Raw genomic sequence first — 19,778 nt, 5'->3', positions numbered from 1 at the left:
ACACCTGAGCAGAGTCCCAGAGACAGATAAAGTAGATACAACCCCAGGTATAGGTTCTTCTGAGGGCTACAGAGACCCATAGGTTCTATGGTCATGGCAGATGGAGTTCAGTGCCATCTCAGTTGGCCCTACTTTGGAGTTTGTGTTTCTGTGTGATGGAGCTGGACTTAGATGTGATCTCTGTCCACAAGTCTCTCCTGCTACTTTTATTGGAACTGTAGTTGTTGCTGGGGTTTAATATATACCCAGGGGACCTGAATCTCTGGACTGACCATGTGATAGCCAGGCCCTGAGCCTCAACAGATCTGCAACTCCTACATTCTGGTTTATTGGACTTACCCCACTCATCTAACATGGAGGTGAAGAAGGTCAACCACCACACCAGGGAGCCAAGAGTGCCTACAACTGAAAGCAGGAGAACTGCATCCAGCATCCATGTGGAATCTAAGCCCCTTCTTGATATAGATGTGGAGTGGACACAACCATTCTAAGGTCCACAGGATGGAGGAATAGATAATGGATTAGAGTGGACTTACTGATATTCATGAACTATTGTGATTAGTAATCGAAGAAAATGTGGCATTGGTGTGGAGAAAGTGGCTATGGTGGCTGCTGGGGATAGGCAGTGGGAGGAAGAGATGTGATGTGGGGGTGTTTTCGGGACTTGGAGTCGTCCTGGATGGTGCTGCGGGGAGAGTTACCGGACATTGTATGCCCTCCCATGGTCCACTGGGTGGACTGTGGGAGAGTGTAGGCTATGATGTGGACCACTGACCATGAGGTGCAGCAATGCTCAGAGATGTATTCACCAAATGCAATGAATGTCTCATGATGATTGAGGAGGTTGCTGTTGTGGGGTGAGGGGGGTGGGGGGTATATGGGGACCTCAAATTTTTTAATGTAACATTAAAAAAATAAAGACAAAAAAAAAAAAACCAAAAAACGAGAACACTATTTAATCATTATCGTCAATCAGGAAACACTGAAAGCACCCCCATTAAAATCAGGAATAACACAAGGAAAGCCACTCCTACTTCTATTCAATATTGTATTAGAGATCCTCAAGAGGCTGATTACCTGTTCCCACACATGAAATCCTGGGTTCAGTTCTAGATTCCCCTAAAAAAAACAAAAATTAACAACAAGCAAAACAACAGCAACAAAAAACAAATCAGGGGAGCTGATGTGGCTCAGTGGTTAAGTGCTGGCTTCCACATATACCAGGTCCCAGGTTCAATCCCCAGCACTGGTATTTAAAAAAAAAAAAAAAATTTTTTTTAAGAAGTGATAAGGCTAATACTGGCACTGCAGATAATGGCAGGAACTGCTGACAATGGGCAACCCTGAGGGCCCAGGTAAGATGACACCCATTTGTCCAGGTATATTTTCTAGACAAATGATCTAAGAAGTCAAGGTTTGGGGAGTGGATGCAGTTCAAGCAGCTGAGTGCCTGCTTCCCTTGTATGAGGTTCCAGGTTCAATCCACGATACCTCCTAAAAACAAACAAATGAAAAAACCAACTCCCATTGGGGAGCATATCAGTGGTTGAGCACCTGCTTCCCATGTACGAGATTCCAGGTTTGATCCCTGGTACCTCCTAAAAAACAAAACAAAACAAAGTCAAGGTTTGGAGTACATGTAGAATTAAGGTTTTCCTGGGTGAATGTAAAAGAAATATAGACAATGAAGTTGAATACGGTAAAAGAATGGCTGAATTGCCAAATAACAGGGTCAAGCCTTGATAGAAAAGGAAGGAAGGGAAACGGACTTTGGCCCAGTGGTTAGGGCGTCCGTCTACCACATGGGAGGTCCGCGGTTCAAACCCCGGGCCTCCTTGACCTGTGTGGAGCTGGCCATGAGCAGTGCTGATGCGCGCAAGGAGGCTACGCCAAGGGTGTCCCCTGCGTGGGGGAGCCCCACGCGCCAGGAGTGCGCCCGTGAGGAAAGCCGCCCAGCGTGAAAAGAAAGAGCAGCCTGCCCAGGAATGGCGCCGCCCACACTTCCCGTGCCGCTGACGACAACAGAAGTGGACAAAGAAACAAGATGCAGCAAATAGACACCAAGAACAGACAACCAGGGGAGGGGGGGAAATTCAATAAATAAATAAATCTTTAAAAAAAAAAAAAAAGAAAAGAAAAGGAAGGAAGATGACAGAAGTGATTAGAGAAATGTAGGATTTAAGTTACTAAAAACTCACACGATGATAAAGAACATTTTATAGTGGGCCAACAGAATAGATATGCTGGAGGTCTCAAGAAACTAAGTTCACTAGAATCGTTTGGAATTCATATTAAGTGAAAGACCATAGTCCTTGTAAAATCAGTAAGTATCATTAAGTCTATAGCTATAGTTTCCTTTGATCTGTATGGATCTCAACATTGGCATAATGCAAACTCTTTACTACCCCCCAGAGTATGCCACAAGTAGCTTACTAATATTCTTCAAAATTTCATGTTCACCCGAAAAGGAAAGACAGGAGACAGAGGCCTGAAAGAGAGTCTAGAAATGAAGATTATATCAATAAAAGTAACAAAGTGTCAAAAGAGTGGTGAAAATAAAATATGACAGATAAAACTCAAATAGGAATAAACTTAACCAACAATGTAAAGCACTTGTGTTCAGAAAACTGCAACTCAATGTTAAAGGAAATTTAAAAAAGGTCTAAATAACTGGAAGAACATTCCATGCTCATGGATTGGAAGACTAAGTATCATTACAATATCAAGTCTACTCAAATTGATATACAGATTCAATGCAATGCCGATAAAAATTCTACCAGCATTAAAAAAAAATTGAAAACATGGTTATCAAATGTATTTGGAAGGGTAAGGGATCTTGAAGAGCCAGAAACATCATAAAAAAGAAAAGCGAACCCTCATCTCCAGACTTTGTATCATATTACCTAGCTATAGTGGTAAAAACAGCATGGTACTGGCATAAACACAGACATATATACCAATGGAACCAAACTGATGGTTCAGAAACAGACCTCACATGTATGGTCAAGTGATTTTTTGAATAGACGGTCAAACCCACACAGCTCGGGCAGAACAGTCCATTCAACAAATGGTGCTGGAAGAACTGGACATCCATAGCTGAAAGAAGGAAAAAGGACCCCTATCTCATACCTTATCCAAAAATTAACTGAAAGTGGATCAAAAAACCTAAAAATAAAAGAACCATAAAATTTCTAGAAGAAATTGTAGGAAAATATCTTCAAGACCTGGTGGTTAAGTGGTGGATTCTTAAAGGAGATAAGAGGAGAACTGAGATGGACTACTGATGTTTTAATGTATATGGAAGTTTTAATTAGCTTTACTGTAAAAGTATGGAAATGTAGAGTGGATGGTAACAAATAGTGAGTAACAGCTAGTTTATAAATGGAGGTATGGATGAAAATGGTAGTCTAGGTATGTAATGCCAATTGACAGAATGCTAGAGAATAATCTAAGAACTAAATGCACAGTAAACCAAGAGGTGCATGAGAATTGTGGTGGATAGTACAGATGCAGGAGTGTCCTTTGTGAACTAGAGTAAATATACATCACTACTTCAGGGTGTTGGGAATGTGGAGAAGCAGGGGAAAAATACAACTGGAGTGACCTATGGACTGTGGTTAGCAGTAATATAATATTCTTGCATCTATGTCAAAGATATACATGTTGATAGAGGCAATATGGAAAATGTGAGCCAAATGTATACTATGCAGGTGGTACCAATAAGATATTATCTTTTTTAAAAAGATTTATTTATTTATTTCTCTCCCCTCCCCCTCCCCACCCCGGTTGTCTGTTCTCTGTGTCTATTTGCTGCATCTTCTTTGTCCCCTTCTGTTGTTGTCAGTGGCACAGGAATCTGTGTTTCCTTTTGTTGCATCATCTTGTTGTGTCAGTTCTCCGTGTGTGCGGCGCCATTCCTGGGCAGGCTGCACTTTCTTTCGCGCTGGGCGGCTGTCCTTACAGGGCGCACTCCTTGCGCATGGAGCTCCTCTACGCAAGGACACCCCTGCATGGCACGGCACTCCTTACGCGCATCAGCACTGCACGTGGGTCAGCTCCACACGGGTCAAGGAGGCCTGGGGTTTGAACCGCGGACCTCCCATGTGGTAGACGGACGCCCTAACCACTGGGCCAAGTCCGCCGCCAAGATGGTATTATCTTATCTGTAACAAATGTTCCACCACAGTGTGGTGTGTTGATAGAGGGGTGTTGTTTGCGAATTCTGCACATGTGCACGACTGTTTTATAAGTTTACAACTCCTGTCATAAAAAATATATTTTAAAAATAATAATAGGGTGGGTTGGGAGAGAAACACACCAAATGTAAGATAAGGACTAAAATTAGTAGTAAGAGTTTAACAATATTTTTTCATTATTTGTAACAAACGTCTTACGACAATGCAAGGTGTTGGTGGTGGGTTGATATATGGGACCCCTGTATGATGTTATGCATGTATGCTTTTTTTTAAGTTCACAACTTTTACTATACACTTAATTGTTTATGTATATTCATATATGTATTAGTCAACTAAAGGTGTGCTTATGCAAAATACCAAAATTGGTTGGTTTTTAAAAATGGTATTTATTGGGAGTAGGAGCTTACAGATACCAGACCATAAAGCTTAAGTTACTTTTCTCACCAAAGTCTATTTTCACATGTTGGAGCAAGATGGCTGCCAATGGCTGGGAGGGTTTAGGCTTCCTGGGCTCCTCCCTTCCAGGGTCTTGCTTCTCTCTGGGCTCAGGGTTCCTCTCTATCTGGGGCTTGCTTCTCTTTCCTCTGTGCAGCTCCAGCTTAAGGTTTTAGCATCAAACTCCAACATCAAAAATCCCCAACTTTGTCCTTTGCAATGCCTTTTATCCCACCTCTCAACGCCCTAATGACATGTCCCAATCAAAGTCCTAATAACTTAATCATATCCAGGTACAGACCAGATTACAAACATAATCCAATTTCTATTTTTGGCATTCACAACCATATCAAACTGCTACAATATAAATGATATAAAGATAATAATAATAGGGTGGGTTGGGGGGAAAATACTTTGGTTAGTCATCTAATATTTTGACAATGCTCTTCAATCATTAGTTAAAAAGGTTTACAAACAATGCAAGGTATTGGTAGGGTGTTATGAGAGTATGATGTTATATGTTTGTTTTTTAAGTTCACAACTATTACTATACACTTGTTTTTATTTTTATTTTTTTAAAGATTTATTTATGTCCCCCCCTTCCCTTACTCTCACCCTGCTGTTTTTATTGTCTGTTTTGTTTTCTCTTCTCATTTTCTCTCCTCTAGGATTCACAGGGATTCGACCCTGGAGACCTCTGATGGAGAGAGAGATTCCCTGTCAATTGCGCCACCTCAGTTCCTGGGTTTCGCTGTGCTTCACCTTGACTCCCCCCTTGTCTCTCTTTTGATGTGTCATCATCTTGCTGCGTGACTCGCTTGCACAGGGCACTGGCTCACCACATGGGCACTCACGTGGGCACTGGCTCACATATGGGCACTCACGCAGCCACTGGCTCGTCGCGTGGGCACACTTTCTCCTCTTCCTTTTCACCAGGAAGCCCCAGGGATCAAACCTGGATCCTCCCATATGGCAGACAGAAGCTCTATCACTTGAGCCACATCTGCTTCCCTATATACTTATTATTTATATATGTTTATGTATGAGTGATATATTTTAATAAATTAATTTTTTTTAAAATTCCATGCTCACTTTTCTCCTTTATTCCTGCCGGCAAAAGTCAAAATAACTATTTCAGTGTTGATTATCTTCTTTTATGCAAGGGAAGCAAAGACAGAGTGAGAGGTGATGAGTGTTTGTGATTATTATTGTTGGAATAATGAAAATGCTCTGATAATGAATGAGTTATAAAAGCACAACTGTGATGATACTGAACACCACTGACTGTACACTCTGAATGAACTGTATGCTTTATTAACATGTATCAATAAGGTTCACTTGCACAAAAAAGAAAAAAGAAATAAAATGAAAAAAAAAAAGGATGACTTGCAGGGAATGGATGTAGTTCAGTGGTTGAGCGCCTACTTCCCAAGGATGAGGTCCTGGGTTCAATTCCCAGTACCTTCGAAAAAAAATAATACATAAAGTTGATTTGTTTTAAAAAGTTTATTATGAGTATGTATGTTATTTGAAGCACTCATCAACCTTCTATCCAATTGATAGGCAAGTGACATATAAATAATGTAAATACTTCTCAAATTTTTACCTAATAATTTGGGGAAAAACAGGCTACAGAAGACACAGTATCTATTAGATGCTTGTAGGGACTAGCCTCTGGGGCTACGATACCAATCAATACTGAAATATCATTTGGAAAGAATCTTGCTCATGAAATGCCATGTCTGCAAAGAATCCCTGCAGACCTAAAATACAGTGCAGCATATACTCTATGGAAGCATCTATGAAACAGGCTAGGGTAGGCAGTGGCATAATTCCTTCACAGTGCTTATGGAGAGTCTGGCAGTGATGAAAGGCTAGCAAAATCATGAAAGGCTCTTTTATTACCAGAATGAATGTAGAGCACCAGAAGCAAAGCCAGATGACCTACTTAGAGCTTTGCTTTTACTGATGAGATTAATTGTTATTCCATACTAGCCTCCTCCTAGAAAAAGAAAAACCTTATATAATGGTTGGGAAAATTAAGATACAGGGCACATAATTCTACTAAGTTCCAATCGTTTCTTCTCAAATATCAACTCAAGTCCTAGGGTCTGTAGTCAAGGACAGAACATACTTCCTAAGAAGCCCTGAGAGGTATATAACCATTGTTACATTGTTACCTCAGTTTAACAATGCATTCTCTGACTACTGGGCTTTGAGGAAATTTCAACTCTCTGATCCACCAATCAGACCAGAAGTTTGGGTTATTAATATAAGAGGAAGTATCTTCTTTTTTCTGTAATTCATGTAAAAACAAATGGATTTTGGTAAACCTGTCTGGAAAGGTGTGTCAGTTTGATATTATTTATGAAATCCAAAAATAGATATTAGATTATGTTTGTAAACTGGTGTTCCTCTCCACATATTAGATTGTATTAGATCCAGGTTTCACTTTTACTTGATTAAATTATGATTAAGGCTTTGATTCAGCAACGTCAGTGTGACATTGAGTCCCCACCCCCTTGGTAGGCAGGGTATCACAGAGAAAATGACACAGCAGAGGAGTTTTGAGTTTTGATGCTGGAGCCCTGAGAAGCAAATACACAGAGAAGAAGAACTCAGAATACAGAGGAAGAGGTAACTCATTAAATATGGCAGAGACCCAAGGAAGAGAGTTGAGCCTGATAGTCTACAGTTGACCTTGTGAAGAGAATTGAGCAGCTGAACCCCAAAAGAAACGAGTCCCTGGGAGAGAGAGACAAGCCTTAAACCAGCCTACAGCAGAGACAGGAAGAAGCGGGGCCCATGGAGCCTTATAAGGGAAAAGGCAGGCTGAACCACTGCAGACATCAACAGCCATGTTGCTCCAACGTGTGGCAACAGACTTTGGTGAGGGAAGTAACTTACGCTTTATGGCCTGGTAATTGTAAGCTTCTACCCCAAATAAATACCCTTTATAAAAGCCAACAGATTTCTGGTATTTTGCATCAATACTCTTTTGGATGACTAATAGAGAATTCAGTACTGGAGAGTGGGGTTGTGCTTTTGCAATGACCAAAATGCTGAAACAGTTTTATAAATGGGTAAGGGATATTTTTGAAGGAATTGTGAGGTGCTTGACGGAAAAGGCCTAGATTGTTTTGAAGTGACTGTTGGTAGGAATATGGATGCTAAAGAGACTTTTTATAAGGCCTTAGAAGTAAATGATGAAAGTATTATTGGAAACAGGAGGAAAGGAGATCCGTGTTTTAAAATCACAGAGAACTTAGCAAGATTGAATCCTGATGTTGATGGAAAAAGAATTTGAAAATGGCAAGCCTGGGAATTTAGCTGTAGAATTTTCCAAAGTAAACTCAGAGAATGGGCCTTGGCTTCTCCTTGCAGCTTATAGTAAAATGCCAGACAAGAGAGAGAAGCTATGAACTGAACTGTTGGGCACAATGAAACCAGAAACTGATTCTGGAAATTTCAAGCCTCTGGATATCAAGCCCCCAGATGATAGTGCCCCATTTGATGACTTAACTAAACTTGGAACTTGTAAATCAGAACTGAAGATGCAGTTATCTAGCAAAGACTTGTGGAAAGTCTTACTGTCTGATGGCTTAGCCCCCTGTTTCTTACATGCTAAACTGACAAGCTTCTTGAGAGAGCTGTATGAACAAAACCAGTGACATCATGGACTAAAAGGGACATCGATGGGAGATATGGAAGAGAAAATGACTTTAAGAGGAAAACCCTGGAAGCTGAGATCTGGAATTAAGACACCTCCTTGGGCCAAGAAAGGAACTTCACCCATGTGGACAGAGAGGGTAAGTTTGTCCAGGCAGATGAAGAGGATGGACATTTCTGCCCACTGTTCAGGGAGACTTCTGCCACCCCAGAGTACTTAAAGAGGGTAGAGCACATTCCCCAAGGATTAGGGAGGGTAAGGTCGACACCCAAAACATCTGAGAGGGGTGGGCCTGTCCCCCATGGATTAGGGAGGGCCAGGTCGCCAATTCATTGCTCTGTAAGGGTTAGGCCTGTATGCCTAAGTTTAGGGAGGATGTTGTCTTCACTTCACTGTACTACGGGGATTGAGACTCCATCCCCAATATTGGGTAAAGTGTGGCCATCACCTCAACACTCTTGGAGGGTGGAGGGTGGAGGGTGAGGTGTGAAGCTTGGTCACCACCCAGATGCTTGATGAGGGTGGAACCAAGAAAATGGCCATTGGGCAAGCCTATGGAAAGGGTGAGTCCTAATGAGGCCCTAAGGAGAAGAAACCATCATCTTAAGAATAACTCTCAGACTCTGACATGTAATGAAGTATGCCCTGCAGGTTTATAGAACTGTAGGGGACCAGTGACTCATGTCTCCCTCTCAATTTCTCCTTATGGTATGTAAATGTTTATCCTTTGTCTCTCCCTTTGTATATTGGAAGCAGATAAATGGTTCTTGAAGTTTCAGAGGTCTACAGCGAGGCTGGACTTTGCTCCAAGACAAACTGTATTTCTATAAACTGATTGTGATATGATATTGTACTTAGTATTGCTCCTGAAATAAGGGTTTTTTTTTTTTTAAGAGATTTATTTTATTTATTTCTTTCCCCTTCCCCTGTTGTCTGCTCTGTGTCCATTCGTTGTGTGTTCTTCTGCATCCGATTGCATTATCCGGCGGCACTGGGAAACTGCACCTCTTTTTTGTTGTGTCATCTTGCTGTGTCAGCTCTCCGTGTGTGGGGCACCACTTGTGGGCGGGCTGTGCTTTCTTCATGCGGTGCGGTTCTCCTTGCAGGGCGCACTCCTTGTGCGTGGGGCACCCCTATGTGGGGGCACCCCTGCTTGGCACAGCACTCCTTGTGTGCGGCAGCACTGCACTTCAGCCAGCTCACCACACGAGTCAGGATGCCCTGGGGAGCAAACCCTGGACCTTCCATATGGTAGACAAACACTCTATCAGTTAAGCTACATCTGCTTCCCTGAAATAAGGTTTTTTGAATATTACAATGTCTTTTTGGAATTCAGAGGGTGGAGTGTGGCAGGTTAATAATATTTATGAATTCCAAAAATAGATATTGTTTGTAAACTGGTGTGTTCCTCTGGGCATATTAGATTGTATTAGATTCAGAGGTTTCACTTTTACTTAATTAAGTTATGATTAAGGCTTTGATTCAGTCATATCAGTAGGATGTCAAGTCCCCAACCCCTGGAGGACAGGGACTCACAGAGAAAAAACACAGCAGAGGAGAGAGTTTAAGTTTTGATGCTGGAGTCCCAGAAAGTAAATATACAGAGAACACAGAACACAGAGGGAAGAGAAAAAGCTTGTTAGACATGGCAGAGACCCAGGGAAGAGAGATGAGCCTGATAGTCTATAGCTGACCTTGTGAAGAGAACTGAGCAGCTGACCCCAAAAGAAACAAGCCCCCAGGAGAGAGAGATGAGCCTTATACCAACCGACACCCGAGTTAGGAAGAAGCTGGGTTCACAGAGCTTTAAGAGGAGAAGGAAGACTGAACCATTGCAGACGTCAGCAGCCATCCTGCTCCAACATGTGACAACAGTCTTTGGTGAGGGAAGTAACTTATAATTTATGGTCTGGTATGTGTAACCTTCTACCCCAAATATATATTCTTTACAAAAGCCAAAAGATTTCTGGTATTTTGCATCAGCACCCCTGACTAATATAAAAAGTATTAACAGCCCTTACTTCCTTCAAAGCAGAACGCCACATATTCATTTGTTCAACTAAGGTCTTTGTCTTGTGCAAAGCTATGGATGTAAAAGAAAGAGGAGGTCCTACCCTCAAGGAGTTCACATCTTATGTGTTTTCTCACCTACCTTTCTAATGTTACCTAAGACATTTCAGGTTAGTCAATAAAATCTTTATCATTAAGAAGGTATATGAATATAACATTTTTTCCTTTTGATTTATATGCTCCCTTTCCTTTAAATAGAGTAATAAAGGAAAATTCTCAACTCATTCCTCTCTTCTATGATCAATGTCCCATTTTAAAAAATTTCCTGATATGTTCTTATCCTCCTAAATCAACAGGTATTTAGCCTACAATAACTCCTAAATTTTGCAAACACTTGTGAGGAATATGAAGAAACTTAACATGCTCTCTCTCCTCAAGTGTTTCTTTCCCTATTTCCCAGTTCACCTCCATGTTTGCCCTCTCCTTCCTCCCCTTCCTCTCTACTGCTCTCCATTTTACTCTGAATGAAGAATTAGGGAACTTGTCCAAAATTGCAGAGCTAAATCCAGAATCTAGATTCATTGATTTCCAATCCATCAATCTTTTAGAAGTGAAATGGGAGAAATGGGGTGGGAGAGGGGGGGTATGACCAGAGTTCATTAATATAGTTCTAAATCAGCCTCAACTCTCTCTCATACACACATAAACACACACACTTTTTTCGCTGTCATCTAGTTTTTACACTGGCAACTGCTTCTGCCTGGAAGCTTGTGCAATTCTCATCAGCCAGGTCGCAGCTTAAACAAAACCTATTCCATTAGTTATGGTAGGACCATTCTCACTCACTCCTTATTCCAATATTCACTACCACAACAGCCTATACATTGTTTTCAGAGAATATATTATATTAATTCAATGTATATTTACCTGTCAATTATAATCAGGATTCTATTCTCCATGAATCAAAGAACATACTTACTGTGTCCACAGGACCTACCCTGCACAAATAACAAACAAGTAACAAGTGTTCCAGGGAGTGGCCCAAGGTGGGAAAGGTGTCACAGACCACCCAACTCTTGGAATTTCACTTGCCAGGATAATATTTATCTCAACAGTGGACTGTGATTCAGGGAAACTGAACTGCCCAAAGTACCTTCCTTCAGACCTCCATTTTTCCTTTCTAGTATTTCCTCTTTTTCTTATTGATTTTATTGATTCTTTCCTTAACTTAAAAAACACCTATTGAGTTTTTAATTCATCATAAAGGATTCTTACAGATCTCCTTTAAATCTGTCTACCTGTATGTTTAGAATAGGAATCACACAGGGCAAAACATTCAAAAAGTACAAAAGAGTACACAGTAGAAAGTAAATCTTCTCCATGTCTGGCCAACCTAAATACTCAGCTCTCATCACAGGAATCAACCAGTTATCAGAGATTCCATAGATATACCATTAAATATGTATTTCCTTTTCTCTCCCCACACATATGGTAGTATACCATGCACACTGTTAGACACCTTGATTTTATCTTTTTTTAATCATTTAATATGCCTTAAAAATTGTTCTATGACTAACATACGAAAAACTCATCTTTAAAAATTATATTCCATTGTATGGATGTACCTATCAATTAATTTATGTCCTCTACTGACATTTAAAGTAGATTCCCAAATTTTGTTGTTTTTTTAAAAACAATGTTGCAATGAACAATATTTTATACATAGGTCTTTTCACATCTATACATGTTTATCTGTAGAATAAATTCAAACAATAGAATTGCTAGTGATTTTAATAGATATTGAAAAGTGCCCTCCAAAGAAGCTGTACCAATTTACATTCCCATCAGCTTCATGGGAATGTCTGTTCCCTTCTATCCTTGCCAACAAAATGCATTAATCTTAATGACCTTGGAGCAGATGTGGCTCAAGCAGCTGAGCACCTCCTTCCCACATGGGATGTCCTGGGTTCAGTTCCAGTGCCTCCTAAAGGATAAAACAAAACAAGGGGCGGCAGACTTGGCCCAGTGGTTAGGGCATCCATCTACCACATGGGAGGTCCGCGGTTCAAACCCTGGGCCTCCTTGACCCGTGTGGAGCCGGCCCATGCGCAGTGCTGATGCGCGCAAGGAGTGCCGTGCCACACAGGGGTGTGCCCCGCGTAGGGGAGCCCCACGTGCAAGGAGCGCGCCCCATAAGGAGAGCCGCCCAGCGTGAAAGAAAGTGCAGCCTGCCCAGGAATGGTGCCGCACACGCGGAGAGCTGACACAACAAGATGACGCAACAAAAAGAAACACAGATTCCCGTGGCACTGTCAATAACAGAAGCAGACAAAGAAGACACAGCAAATAGACACAGAGAACAGACAACAGGGGTGAGGGGGGGAGAGGAGAGAAAATAAATATTTAAAAATCTTTAAAAAACAAAACAAAACAGAAAACGAACAATGAGGAAAAATAATGAGCAGACAACGAGCAGACAAATGTCTGAGGACAACAAGCAAAAAAAAGACAAAGCAAACAAAAAAACAAAAAAACAAGCAGACAATGAGCAAAAGACAAAGGCGCAAAAACAAACAAGCAAAACAATGAGCAAACAGACAAGGGAGCCAACTCATGGGAGTCGATGTGGCTCAGTGGTTGAGCATTGGCCTCCCACATTCAAGGTCCCAGGTTCAATCCCTGGTCCTGCTACCTCAAAAAAAAAACCACACACACACAAACTTTAACAATCTCTATCAACTCTGAAAATGGCCCCTCGATAGTGTTTTAAAATGTTCTCACAGACCTTGTACATTACTTGAAATGTTTATTTCTAGGTATTTTATTTTTTATTTCTTCTATTCTCTCTTCTAATTGTTGTGCATATATAGCAATCACATCTCTGAACATCAACTTTTACCTCTTCACTCATTCTCAGCCTCTCCATTCTTCTGTAAACTGTGAACCTCTGCATTTGCAAAGTCAATTCCAAGTCTTACTATGCCTAACTGCTGTACTTTATCATTTCAACTTATTTTTTTATTTTTCTGTTTAATATTACATTTTACTATATAGTTTTATTTTTACACCATTTAACAATATTATGAATTTAATTTTTAACATTTTTTCCCACCTCCGCTTCTTAAAAATTGTACAGCGGCAAGTAGAAAGCTGAGATTACTGTGACCAGGGAAAAGGAAATTTGCATCTCTCAGCTACCCCCAACTCTGACTATTTATTTCTGCACAACTAATGTGTCAGGCCAAAGAAATCTGACTCTCCAAAGAACTTCATGCTAAAATACCTAGGACACTTATGGGTCAATTCTCTCCAGATCACCAACATCACTGGACAGGTGGCATAGCTGACCTGTGAGAAGGTGGTCACAGTTTGGAATCTTATATTATCTAGTGTATTTATGAGAAACTGCACTTTAAAATAAGATACTTTATTCTGATACTGATAAGAAAAATAAAGCTTCTTTAAAACAAAGGATCAAAATTTACTTAAATTAAAAAGTTCAACAGGCTAATAATTTTGAATCAAAGTAGAAAATTAAGAATTACCTCCAAGAGAAGAACAAGACTCAGAAAATTTTACACCTGATTTCTATTCAACTTAAGGAAGGAACACATATTTAAACCCATATTCCAATGTGAAAATAGAACCATTAACAGAAACATAAGAACATCCCAGTTCATTTTATGACAATTCCTTATTCAATAAGTGCTTACTGAGCACATACTATTCCAGGTACTGGACATATAACAGTGAAAAAAACCAAGTTCCTACCCTTACAGAACTTATATTCTAGTAGAGATTTCACCATAAGCCTGAGGATTTCTGAGAACAAGTAAAGCAGGACTTGAAGACTGTGAAAAATTACCAACAATGATATTGGAAAGATGGTAAATTCAAGGTGATAAGCTCAGAAAAAGCTGAGACTCAGTACCTGTGCAGGACTTCTAAGAGTCTCACGGCAGGGAGGCAGCATAGTTGAGGAACCATAGCCAGGGTGGGAGAGCACTATGATGCCAAGCTTAGCTTGGGAGATCCATGTTTGCTTGCATTACCAAAACTGTACCCTAGTAATAAGGCTGAAGTCAACCAGTCTTTGTAGGGACAACAATCCTGCTTAAAAATATATCATGCCCTGAAGCTGGATTAAAATGATCCCAGACCCCTAGGCACCTGTCAGAAGCTAAGGTAATCCTTTCTAGAAAAACATGTTATTGTAGCCTCTAATTACTTCAAAAACTTTTAAATATAATGTCTGATCCATGAGGAACCAGGATACCACGAGGATCAGCAGGAAAGAGACAGCAGGAATAATTCCATGGTATTAAGAATTTTAGCTAAAAATCAGTGCTATGAAAAACCGTAATGGTATATCTAAAAAAAGGACCAAACATAAATTCTAGAACTGGAAAAAGATAATAACTGAAATAAACATCACAACAGATGAATTTAAAAACAGTTAAATACAACTGAATAGAGAATTAATGAACTGGAAGGCAGAGCAGAAGAAAATATCTAGAATGAAAACGAGACAGGCAAAGGATAAAAAATACAGAACAGAGGATAAGAGGCATAAAGGATGCAGTAAGATGATCTAACCTACATGTAATTTGAGTCCCAAGTAAAAAAGAAAATGGGACAGGAAAACTATTTGAAGGGAAAAAAAGCTGAAAATGCTCCAAAACTAACAAAACAATAGCAAACTACAGATTCAAGAAGTCTTAAGAACCTCAAGCAGAAAAATAAAAAGGAAATCTACATCTAGATACACTATAGTAAGACTTCTGAAAACCAAGAAATTAAAGAAAAAAATGGAAGCAGCCTGAAAGAAAAAGACATTATAGTAGGTTACCTGCAAAGATGGCTTAAAAAACAAACGAAAAATTTTTTCAGGCCAAAAAAGCCTGACAGAAAGCATTACCAGGAAAATGACACTTAGAAATTACTAAAGGGTGGCCTTTCAGCAAAAGGAAAATAACTCCAAGTGAATTCAGAAAAGAGTGAAGAAAAAAATAGTAGTTTATGTGTGTAGTTTTAAATAAATGCCAAACATATAAAACAATAATTTCTAAGGAGTTTAAAATATAATTAAAATATACAAAATATACAGAAAGAGAGCAGAAACCAGAAGAGCAGATGAAATGAGAGGATACTGCCATGTGACAGGAAGTAGATATATTCTAAGAAACCTAAAGAGGGAGACACAAGCCAAGGAACCCCAAAGATTGCTGGCAGCCAGGCACAAGAATGCTACAGATTTGAGGGAGAAAGCAAGCCATGCTGTTACCATGATTTTGAACTTCTTCTAGCCTCAAAACTGTGAGTCAATAATTTCCTGTTGTTTAAAACAACCCACTGTGTGGTAATTGTCATAACAGCTTGGCCTAGACACCTGGGGGTGTATTATTCAACTTATTGGTCAATTTAGGCTCCATATGGCTTCCTACTGCTTCCAAATAAATTCATAAAATAAAATAGAGCCCTGCCCTGCCCTGCTCTGATCAAGATGGCAGAGTGAGATGTTTCACAGTTCCATCCCCCACAGAAGCTTTGAACAACCAGCAAGAAATGCAGAAACATCTTTCTCAAAACTAGAAAATAGTTAAAGGATTGCAGTAGCAGGGCAAGCACTGAACCAAGAAACAGACTACTTAAAAGTGGTAGGATCTCATGGCATCCTGGCCTGCCTCACCTTAGCCCCTCAGCTCTCTGGTAACCCTCCTGCACATACTGGGCACAAGTACACCTGACCCAATCTGTCTGATGATAGCCTAAGGGACTTGTTTTCCCAGAACCTGCCTGCATGTAGAAGGCAGTATACAGAGCTCTCCTATACAACACTGTCGAAGAGTCAAATTGACCTGCCTTGGGCAAGGGATTGCTGGCTTTAAGGCATACAGTGTAGTGCCTAACTGTAAGGAAACTGTTTCCTTGGGAAAAGAGGACATTCATACCTCTGTAATCGGGGGCACTCACCCAGGGCCACACATGCACAGAAAGGATGAGAGAGGTGCCTACATTCTTGCCTGGAACTATTCTCTAAACTCATTGTATGGGTAAGGTCTGAGGGAGAACAATGGCAAAGACTGGGAAAGATTATTTCCTTTTTCCTTCGTTTTTTTTTTTCTTTTCTTTTTTCTGCTAGGTCCTAGCATTCAAGAGGAAGTCCATCAACTCTAGCTGGATACAAGTTTAGGAACAGCTGCCTCAGAGTATAAATTCCAGCAATAACACATTAAAACATAAAAATGTCCAGGTTTCAACAAAAGGTTGAAAAACATACAAAGAAACAGGTAGTGATGGCCCAGGCAAAAGAGAAGATGAAAGAAGGATCAGATGCGGAACACTCCGAAGACTTTTAAAACTATGGTCCTAAATATGCTCAAAGAGCTAAAGGAAAACATGGACAAAAAACTAAAGGATATCAGGAAAATGATAGACAAACACAAAGAGAATTATCAATAAAGAAACGGAAATTATGAAAAGGAACAAAACAGAGCTGAAGAACACAGTAACAGAAATTAAAAATTCCCTAGAAGTACTAAGCAGCAGACTGGGGAGGGCAGAATAATCAGTGAGACAGAAGCTGTGACAACTGAATTCATCAACCCTGAGGAGCAGAAAGAATGAAGGAAAGTGAACAGATCCTGAGGAATCTGTGGGGCACCAACAAGAGTATCAATATACAGGAATCTAGAAGGATTAAAAAATGGGGAGAATATTCAAAGAAATAATGGCTGAAAACCTCCCAAATCCAATGGAATATACACATCTAAGACACTCAATGGGCACCAAATAAGATAAAACCTAACAGATCTATACCACAACAAGTTTTAATCAGACTGCTTAATGCCAACCACAAAGTGCAATTCTGAAAGCTGCAAGAGAGAAACAAAATGTAGCATAAGAGAGCCTCTATAAGATTCAATGCCAACTTTTCATTGGAAACCACGAAGGCAAGAAGGGAGTAGGAAGATGTGTTTAAAGTGTCGAAAACAAAAAATTGCCACCCAAGAATTCTATATCTGTCAAAACTGTTTTTCAAAACTAAGGAAGAGATTAAGACATTCCCAGATAATCAAAAGCTGAAGGATTTTATCACATTAGACCAGCCCAAGAGAAACTAAAGGTTGAAAGGAAAGGACAACAGACAATAGACTGAAGATGCATGAAGAAATAAAGATTTCTGGAGAGAGTAACAACATGGGTAAAAATAAATGATAGTACCAGTGTAGTTCTGGTTTGTAACTCTACTTTTTACTTCCTACAGGATCTAATGGCAAATATATAAAATGTAATAATATAATTAGTGGTTTTGGGCTTTTATAAACATGCAACTTGTAACAAGAGCTACATAATGGTAGGGGGACACAAGGGTATAGGAACATAGTTTGTGTATATTATTGAAGTTAAAATGGTATCAAAGCAAACGAGAGTCTTAGAGATTTAGGATGTTAAATTTAAGTCCCATAGTAGCTACAAAGAAAGCATCAGAGAATACGCAAGTTCACAGAGTTAGAAAGAGTACAAGATGTCAGAGTTGGTGGGCGAGGGAGAAGACAGGGTAAATGGGGAGTTAAAACCTATTAGAGGCATTCTTCCTGGTTGCAGATCCTAGTGGAGCTAGGAGATCATGGGTATTGAAGCATATTTTGAAAGAATTGGTTATAAAAATTCTAGAAAGAAATTGGATTTGGAAACATCAATTGACATCCTTCAGTGCCAGCTCTAAGCCATTCCCTTTGAGAACTTTAACATTCATTGTGGGGAAGAGATGGAGTTGGGTTTAGAGGCCATTTATGGCCAAGCTGTGAGGAAGAACTGAGGTGGGTGGTGTCTTCAGGTCAATCCTCTCTGACCACAATGGGTTTTCAGACCACAATTTTAGGAGGTTACATTTACAACACTCTAATTGGTAAATACAGCAACAGGATAATTCACCTCCTGTTACAGGTGACCACTGGTGGCAGAAAATACATGATGGATGCGGGGTCTGGATGATCCTACCAAATGTGGCAGCCTCTGGAGCTTTCTATCTGAGAAAGATCAACTCCAGGTACCTTATATCTTCTGTTCGACACAACAGGGAGAATTCTGGTACCTGAATCAAATCAGAAGAGAATAGTACATTCCAAACCAAGACTTTCTTAAATTCTAATCTCCTAGAAAAAATAAATACCAAAAAATTTACTCTTTTATTCTAGAACCTTGAACAACTGAAGATTTCAAGTCTGAGAATACATTTCTTCAGACATCTCCAGCATCTGTATTTATAAGCAAATGCTTTTGTTCCTTGCAGACACCAGAAGGAGTTCACTGTTTAGTGGGCTTCACCCCCAACCCAGAGAAGATTCAATTATAATGAAAATATGGACCTGGAAGAGTTTAAGACCCTACTGAGGATGAAGTAGAGGGTGCTGAGAGCGCTGAGGAATCTCTTTAATATTTATTTGGAGAGAAAACTTGTCCCCAAACATGGTTACTGATTTTTTTATCATTTAGGGTAAAGAACAAAAAATAATCTTTATTTCAGAAACAGACTCTCACATCTATGGCCAAATGATTTTTTTTTTTTTTAAGGTACTGGGGCCAGGGATTGAACCCTGAACCTCATATATGGGAAGCCAGCACTCAACCACTGAGCCACATCAGCTCCCCTGACTTGATTTTTCATTTGTTTGCTTGTTGTTTGTTTTTGTTTTCAGGAGGCACTGGAAACTGAACCCAGGACCTCCCATGTGGGAAGCAGGTGCTCAGTCACTTGAGCCACATCCACTCCCAACTGATTTTTGACAAGGCTGTCAAGTCCACTCAATTGGAAAAGAATAGTCTTTTCAACAAACAGTGGAAGAAGAACTGGAATTCCATATGCAAAAGAGTGAAGGAGGACGTCTATCTCATACCACATTGGAAAGTTAACTCAAAATGCATTCAAGACCTACATATAAGAACCAGGACTATAAAACTTCTAGAAGAAAGTGTAAGGAAGCATCTTCAGGATCTTGTGTTACACAGTTGTTTCTTAGGCTTTACACTCAAAGCACAAACAACAAAAGAAAAAATGACACATGAGGGATAATTCTGGTACCTGGATCAAATCAGAAGAGAGCAGATAAATGGGACTTCATAAAAATTAAAAACTTTGTGTTTCAAAGAACTTTATCACGAAAATGAAGAGACAACCTACTCAAAGGGAGGAAATACTTGGAAACCACATATCAGATAAGGGCTTAAAATCCAGAATATAAAAAGAAATTTTACGACACTAACAAGACAAACAACCCAATTAAAAAATGGGCAAAAGACTTGAACAGACATTTTGCCAAAGAGGATATACAGGGAAGCGGATGCGGCTCAAGGGCCTGGGCTTCCATCTACCATATGGGAGGACCTGGGTTCGATTCTCAGGGTGTGCTCGCACAGTGAGCCAGGCCTACATGGCAAGTGACAAAGCAAGATGACGACGCAAC

General features: G+C 40.0%; 1 protein-coding gene and 1 pseudogene across 7 annotated transcripts in view; one reads left to right on the top strand and one right to left on the bottom strand.

The window, feature by feature from the left end:
• The window catches only part of PTPRA (protein tyrosine phosphatase receptor type A), a 173,525-nt gene that overhangs the window by 102,124 nt on the left and 51,623 nt on the right, over window positions 1-19,778 (bottom strand). The window lies entirely within an intron of this gene.
• On the top strand, window positions 17,942-18,794 carry LOC139437521 (arylamine N-acetyltransferase 1-like; annotated as a pseudogene).

This window comes from Dasypus novemcinctus, chromosome 24 (assembly GCF_030445035.2).
Source record: "Dasypus novemcinctus isolate mDasNov1 chromosome 24, mDasNov1.1.hap2, whole genome shotgun sequence".
NCBI lineage: Eukaryota > Metazoa > Chordata > Mammalia > Cingulata > Dasypodidae > Dasypus > Dasypus novemcinctus.
The sequence above is the reverse complement of the archived record's forward strand: the minus strand, read 5'-3'. Positions and strand labels throughout refer to the sequence as shown.